Consider the following 8,449-nt stretch of genomic DNA (forward strand, 5'->3'; position numbering starts at 1 on the left):
ACTAACGCACTAAAAATAGTAACTTTGAGTACGCTAGTATGCGATTTGAGACACAGCATTGTTGGTTTCCTGTTTTATTTTGGTCGTTTACTTCCTGTCTTTGTCCGTTGCTCGTTATCCACGTCATCATCAGGCGTGTTGAACGATCGCAAACTTTTACTTTGTGATATTTCTGTTCAAATTATTTTTGTTGTGGCTTCACCTGCAGAGTCTTGTCTCCACTTTCTTAGGGTTTACTTTTCATATTTGTTCGAACTGAACGCATCATATAAACAACAAAGAAAACAACAACAAACTTTTATTTTTACTTACTCATACTTTCCCAATTATATTTTCACAATTACGTATTTATTGTTTTTTTCCGACTCAAATTCGTTTGTAATCATTTTTTTCTTTTAGTTCAATTCTCTTTTCATAGAACAATGTGATTTAACCTTTTTCTTTTTTTACTATACTTTTTTTTTTTTTTTGTTAAACTTACAATTTGTTTGTGTTTCTGAATTCAAAACGGGTTTATTTTCATTTTATAGATAGATAGATATATCTATATATATACAATCACCAGGATTTCGCAGGATTTTATTGTTCATTCAACTGTGGAGGATGTAACAACTGCTGGCACCTAGCGGCCGGACGTTGAATTGCAACACAAATATGATCAAACTGTCTACTGACGTTGATTTTATTTTTTTTATATCATAAAAGAACTAATATATATCGGGGGTTGCTTTCAATACACGTTTTCCGTTTGATCCTACTTCAAAAATGTTTTATTTAATTTAATTTGAATTTTTTTTTTCAGTTTCAAGCTTAAACGTCACATTTTAAAAAGAAAGCAGTTTTTTCCAGATACTAACAAATAATATCTTTGTTTTTGTTCTGCTTAAAATGTTTTTAGGGGGGTTAGATTCAAAATATCTTTGTTTTTACGACTATTAATTATTTTGTTGTGTTTTTTTTCTGACTTAAAATATGTTGTTTTTTTCCAGACGTGATGAGTAAAAACTTTTTTTTTTTAAATATCTATTTTTGGATATTATGTACAAGATCAAGTTTTTTTATTGTCAAATAAACATGCATCAATAATAATAATATCAATTATTTCAGTCTTAAGTCTTAAACTGCAAAAAATAGCAAATAGATACGTTGTAACCTATTTTATAATCTTCATTTCTATTTCGTCCCTACTGACCGCCAGAGGCGGTGCTTCAAGCACTGAATGTATCCATCTTGCGCATGCGCAGTTCGAGTTTAATACCAACAAAGTCACCTGTGACCCCTGATGACCCCGGAAGGGGTATATCTTCCGGTGACATCAGAGGATCTGTTCCTTTTCATCTTCTCGCTGCGCAAGTAGCATGTCACCGAGCTAGCTCAAGGACTAGCTATTTCGTTGCTAGTAGTCACGCGACTTCTGTCGGAGCTGCGAAACATTCGCCCTCCAGAGACTTCAACAAACTTTTGACGCGGAGAAGTTGTAGCGGCTCGCCGTGGAAACTTCCGAGAGATCGTCTTCGTTTGGCTAAGTACCAATTTCTTTTCATTGAATATCAGTACAACCTGTCGTACTCGCCATTGGTTGTATTTTGATTTCTTTCGGTGACGAAGTGGGTTCGCTCCCTCTCCCGACATTGTAATTTTTATTTACATATCATTGAATATCAGTACAACCTGTTGTACTCGCCATTGGTTGTATTTTGATTTATTTTGGTGACGGAAGTGTTTTTCGCTCCCTCTCCCAACATTTATACCGCTGACATACAGCTACCTTTGAGTGCCGGTGCAACCTATTGCACTCTTGGTTATTTTGACATTTGTTGGTCACGGCGGTGTTCGCTCCCTCTTCCAACATTTGTACTGCTGCCTTTTCAGCTACTGAAGTGGATTCTTTTATATTTGTTGGTGACGACTGCGTATTCGCTTCCTCTCCCAGCATTTGTGCTACTTCTATCGCATGTGTAACACTCGTTGGTGAAGGCTGTGTTTTCGCTCCCGCTCCCAGCGTTTGTAATACTTTTCTCATATGTGTAAAAACTCGTTGGTGAAGGCTGTGTTTTCGCACCCGCTCCCAGCGTTTGTAAAACTTCTCTCATATGTGTAAACACTCGTTGGTGAAGGCTGTGTTTTCGCACCCGCTCCCAGCGTTTGTAATACTTCTCTCATATGTGTAAACACTGGTTGGTGAAGGCTGTGCTTTCGCTCCCGCTCCCAGCGTTTGTTGTTTTTTCTCTGTGGGGCCTTTCGCCCGTTGCTAACATGCTTGGCGGCCACTCCTGCTCAGTCTGTATGGCTTCTCTGCAGCCTGAAGATGGCCATGATATGTGTCCCTCATGCCTTGGTCTCCAGCATCTGAGGGAAGGTCTTTCAGAAGATCCCTGTATGAACTGCAGCTTCATGCCCCGGGGAATAAGGGCTGCCAGACTTGCTGAGGTAGAGCAACTGTTGGGCCTTGTTTCGTTGCCTGAGCAGTTAACCTCAGCTCAGCGGCAGACTCCAGCTCAATCCCGCCAATCTAAACGGCGGGCCGCTGAGACTAGAGGCCCCACTTCTATGAAGAAGGTTAGAGAGGCCGGACTTGCTTCCAAGGTGGACCAATTAACGGAGGAAGTTGATAAAATGAGATTCTTCTTCCTGGCCTTCAAGTCTGGGACTGGTGAAAGAGAGTTGGGTGATCCTGCTCCTCCTCCAGCCATCTTGGAACCGGAGGAAGATGTAATCTCCATGGCAGCTTCAGCGACGGAGTTCGCCGAATATGGAGAGGAGGTGGTACCACAGCGTGTAGCCTCCCACACCTCTGCGGCGGGCTCCCGTTCTTCAGCCCACAGCTCTACTGCTGGTTCTGAAGACGGCTCTATGGGGGCCATCATTCGTACGGCCCTGGCCCGCCTGCAGTTGGGGGCGACATAGCTCAGGTAGAGTGGTTGCCTGCAGTCCAAAAGGTTGTAGGTTCAATCCCAGCTCCAGACAAGCTTGTGTCGTTGTGTCCCTGAGCAAGACACTTTACCCTGATTGTTCCTGATGGTAGACTTGGCGCAAGTGTGCAGCCTACTCCCATCAGTGTGTGTGAATGGCTGTAAAAAGCACTACCGAATTTCCCCTCGCGGGACTAATAAGGAATTCTAAAAAAAATAAATAAATAAAAATACCTCAGGCTCAGCCAGCTTCGGCCAGTGCCTTTTTCAGACGCGGATCAGCTCCCGTCAACTTTACTGTGCCTCCATCTAACGGATATTTGAGGGAGTTGCATGCATGCTGGAGGGACTCTAGAGCCCTCTCTCGTGCAAACCTAGACGCCCGGACCCTGGCAGCCATGCAGGATGCACCCAAGTTTGGGTTGGGCCGCATACCAGCGGTTGAGCCGGCAATAGCTGCGTTAATTGTCTCACCTGATGAGGCTCTGAGACCGGATGTGAGGTGTCCTCGTCCCCAGTGTCGGGTGACGGATGACCTGCTCTCCAAAACCCATGACGCAGCGGCACGCATGGGACGCATAGGTAATTCTATGTCCCACCTGATGCTTGCTTTATCAGCATCTATACAGGAGACCCCACTGGATGCTTCCGTCCATAATTTCAGCGACGCTTCCCTGCAGGCATTCGCGCTGATGTCTAGAGAGCTGGGGCGGTTGATGCCTACTCTTGTCCAGGCTCGCCGCCAGGTTTGGCTGGCACAATCACCTCTGACAGAGGCATGCAGGAGAACCCTCCGCAGTGTTCCAGTGGAACTGGGGGAACTGTTTGGACCTGCAGCGCTAGAGGCACTTGAGCGAACTGTCCAAGCCAGACAAACTCAACAGCAGCTGTCCGGGCTTTGCAGGAGTGTGCCTCCTCTGGGCAGACCTAGGAGATCTTCAGCTTCCCCCCAGCGCTCTCATCCACAGTCTTACCCCAGAGGCTACCTCAGGTCTCAGCGCCCACGTCCACAGCCTGCTCAGCAGGCGGCGCAGACTTTTCGAGCCCCTGAGCGGCTGCCCTCTAGGCAACCTCAGGCCCCACATACTGTCCGTCGTACCCCCAGAGCCTTTCGAGGCCGGGGGATCGGCGCTGAGGCATTGGGGTCGGCCGTCGGCTGTTTTTCCCAACAGCAGCTCAGCTATTGGGCTGCTTCCACCCGGGACCCTTGGGTGCTCTCCACCTTGACCAACAGGTACAAACTTCAGTTCCGACGCCGGCCCCCAACCATTGGCCGGGTCAAGATGACCATCATACGCGACCCGGCAAAAGCCCAAACCCTCAGCCAGGAGTTTTCCGTCCTCCTGGACAAGGGTGCAATCGAGCAGATAGATCCCCTGTTACAACCAGGAGGGGTCTACTCGACTTACTTTCTGGTTACAAAGAAAGATGGCGGACTCCGCCCTATCCTCGACTTGAGGGGACTCAACAAGTTCCTGAAGGTCTTGAGATTCCACATGCTCAGCCCTGCAGAGGTTCTGCGCACTGTCTCCAGGCAGGAGTGGTTTACTTCAATAGACCTGAAGGATGCTTACTTTCATGTGCCCATAGCACAACACCACAGACAGTTCCTGAGGTTCGCCTTTCAGGGACGTCATTTTCAGTTCAGGGTGCTCCCTCTCCCTTTCGCCGCGGGTATTTACCAGGGTTGTGATGGCAGCCCTTTCGCCCCTGCAGTCGCAGGGCATGAAGATCCTGCCCTACCTAGACGATTGGCTCATCTGTGCGTCGTCCCGGTCTCGGGCGACCCTGGACACCACAAGCCTCCTTTCCCATGTGTCTCGACTTGGTCTCAGGGTGAACTCTACAAAGAGTTGCCTAGTTCCCTCACAGAGCACAATTTTTCTCAGGATGACTCTCGATACAGTCTCAATGAAGGCCTGGCCTTCACCACAGCGGGTGGACGACATCCTCCGCCTCCTTCCCCTCTTTTGCAGGGGCACGTGGTTGCATTACGTGGAGTTCCTACGACTCCTAGGCAAACTGACGGCTGCCGCCACCGTGGTACCTTTGGGGCTGTTGTCGCTACGACCCCTTCAGAGGTGGCTGAACAACTTTCATTTGGATGTCAGGTGGCACCGGCACAGGAGACTCAAGGTCTCACACCGTTGCCTCCTTGCTCTGGCTCCGTGGAGAGAGAGAGGTTTTCTCCTCCAAGGTGTGCAGATGGGTTTGGTTGCATTCCGCCGAGAGGCCATCACAACAGACGCCTCCCTCTCAGGGTGGGGTGCAGTGTGGCAAAACCGTACAGCCCAGGGGCTGTGGTCTGCTCGAGACTGCTCGGAGCACATCAATGTTCTAGAGCTACAAGCTGTGTATATGGCCCTGCAGTACTTTCTTCCCTTCCTGAGAGGGCGACATGTGCTTGTGCGGTCAGACAATGTGTCGACCGTATCACATATAAACCACCAGGGGGGCATCAGGTCTGCACAGCTGTTGCAAGCATCCCGGGACCTCCTGCTGTGGGCGGCTCCACGCCTGGCCAGCCTAAGAGCAATGTATTTGCCCGGGGACCGGAATCAGGTTGCAGACCTGCTCTCTTGGTGCAAGCCCCCATCAGGGGAGTGGCGGCTTCATCCAGAGGTGGTGCTCAATATCTGGGACACCTTCGGCAGAGCAGAGATAGATCTGTTTGCCACAAAGGAGTCGACCCATTGCCCCCTCTGGTTCTCCCTGAAAGAGGAAAGCAGTCCTCTGGGCCAGGATGCTCTTGCACACGACTGGCCAGAAGGTCTCCTCTATGCTTTTCCCCCAATCCCTCTGATATTCTTAACACTACAGAGGGTCCTCCAGCAGGGTCACAGGCTACTGTTGGTAGCCCCCTTCTGGCCAGGAAGAACATGGTTTCCACTGCTGCGCAGGCTCTGCCGCAGCTCACCATGGCGCCTCCCCGACAGGAAGGATCTCCTGTCTCAGCTAGAGGGCCAGATTTGGCATCCCGACCCTCTTCGCCTGCAACTATGGATCTGGCCGCTGTTTTTTACCTGCGTTCCACGGATGAGACGCGTGGTGTTCAGATGCTTCAGCGGCTCAGAGACTGAGACACGTGTGTGCCAACGCTCCTGCAATTTTACTGAATACACTCGCTTATCACTCCTAGGTGAGCCTAAACAATACGTTTATATTATTGTTTATATTGCTGTATGTAAATGAATGTTGTGTCGAAGCAGCTATTTAAGTTTTTGTGTGAAACTTGAAGCATTGTTTTATAACTTTATTCAAGTGTATATTTTCGATAGTATTTTATATTGTACTGTTTCACTTTGTTTTGAAAGTAAGTTGCACTTTATATTTTGTTATCGCGTGGTGTTCAGATGCTTCAGCGGCTCAGAGTTCACCGCATCTGTTATTTAACACGCCGATTAAACGTTCGTGCTGTTGTATGGTTAACAAGCGTTGAATGTGTTGAAGGTGCCGAAACTAAGAATCTTGAATATTAATAAAATAAATCGCCTACCATGACCCACCAATATAGCAAACTTTTTATTGGAATATAAATATATTTTCGTCCTTCAAAATAACAAACAAAATACGTGTGTGAGTTACATTATAATTTAAAAAGCTAAGTTTTAGCGAACTAGCTCTCGTGTTAACGCACCACAGAAAGTTACATTACACGCAATGAAACATTATTTCTGAGTCTTAAAGCAATAATGATATCTTACCTCAATAGACGAGTGACGCGCACCTCATTCCGTCAAGTTATGCACAAACGTGAGGATAAAATGCGATCGATCTTTGTCAACAAGTGTGACGTCATCATCCGGAAGTTGCGTATGCGGCAATTTGAAAACTTTTTAGCTGACGCTAAATTTAAACTAAACTTAACTCGGTCTTTATACAAGCACGCATCTACTATTGTATTCATGGCGCTTTTAAACAAACAAGCACAATATCTCATTGTATTCCTGTGGTGTGACGTCACCGCTGCAGGATCAGTTGATTAGCATGTGTGACGTCACCCCTGCAGAATCGCGATTAATGTTGACAAACGTCACGTAGACGCTCATAATCGCAGCTAAATAAAAAGAAAACATATGTCCATAAACGCAATCTCAATGAAAGCTTCTATTTTCATAGAAAAGCGCACCGGATTATAAAGAGGATCAAGCGAAATAGCACAGACTTTATTTTACTCATTCATAAAACAATGTCAACATTATGGAGTTGAAACACCTACAAATATACAATATAGTCACTTTTACAGGACCTTTTAAGCATGTTTTAATCCGCGAGAGCTTCTTGACTTCCGCGATGCGTAAACAATCCAAGCTCCAAAAAATTAAAATTAAGCATTTTTACCGATTTATATTCACTCTGTACCTCCTTAAAGTGGTTTGAGGTCGTTAAGCACAATCAGGATTAGAATCACACTGTTGACATTAAACATTTCAAATGAGCTTCATAGTTGTAGAATTACGGTAGCCAAATGAAACAGCGACACGTCACGTTACCAAGGCAACGAAGAGATGGGCGACGCGTCAAATGTAACCCGGGTCGTTTGAATCCGACGTCGGGGGGTGCTCTGTATAATACTGGGTGACCCGTGCGTGTCAATGTGCGTCAATGCGTGCGCGCGTGTCAATGTGCGTCAATGCGCCCGTGCGTGTCAATGTGCGTCAATGCGTGCGCGCGTGTCAATGTGCGTCAATACGTGTGTGTCAATGTGCGTCAATACGTGTGTGTGTGTCAATGTGCGTCAATGCGTGCGGGTGTGTCAATGCGTATAGACGTGTGTTTATATGTGTGTACATATATGTGTGTATGTGTATAGACGTGTGTGTGTATATATGTGTGTATGTGTATAGACGTGTGTGTGTGTGTGTGTGTGTATATATATATATATACGTGTGTGTGTTTATATATGTGTATAGACGTGTGTGTGTGTATATGTGTATAGACGTGTGTGTGTGTATATGTGTGTATGTGTATAGACGTGTGTGTGTATATGTGTGTATGTGTATAGACGTGTGTGTATATATATGTGTGTATATGTGTGTATGTGTATAGACGTGTGTGTGTGTATATGTGTGTATGTGTATAGACGTGTGTGTATATATATATGTGTGTATATGTGTGTATGTGTATAGACGTGTGTGTATATATATGTGTGTATATGTATAGACGTGTGTGTGTATATGTATATGTGTGTATGTGTATAGACGTGTGTGTGTGTGTATATATATATACGTGTGTGTGTTTATATATGTGTGTATGTGTATAGACGTGTGTGTGTGTATATGTGTATAGACATGTGTGTATATATATGTGTGTATATGTATAGACGTGTGTGTGTGTGTATATGTGTGTATGTGTATAGACGTGTGTGTATATATATGTGTGTATATGTGTGTATGTGTATAGACGTGTGTGTATATATATGTGTGTATGTGTATAGACGTGTGTGTGTATATGTATATGTGTGTATGTGTATAGACGTGTGTGTGTGTGTGTATATACTGTATATATATTGTAACGATCCTGTTTGTTCTGTTCAT

Source organism: Callionymus lyra, chromosome 17 (genome assembly GCF_982586985.1).
Source record: "Callionymus lyra chromosome 17, fCalLyr1.hap1.1, whole genome shotgun sequence".
In the NCBI taxonomy this organism is placed as follows: Eukaryota; Metazoa; Chordata; class Actinopteri; order Syngnathiformes; family Callionymidae; genus Callionymus; species Callionymus lyra.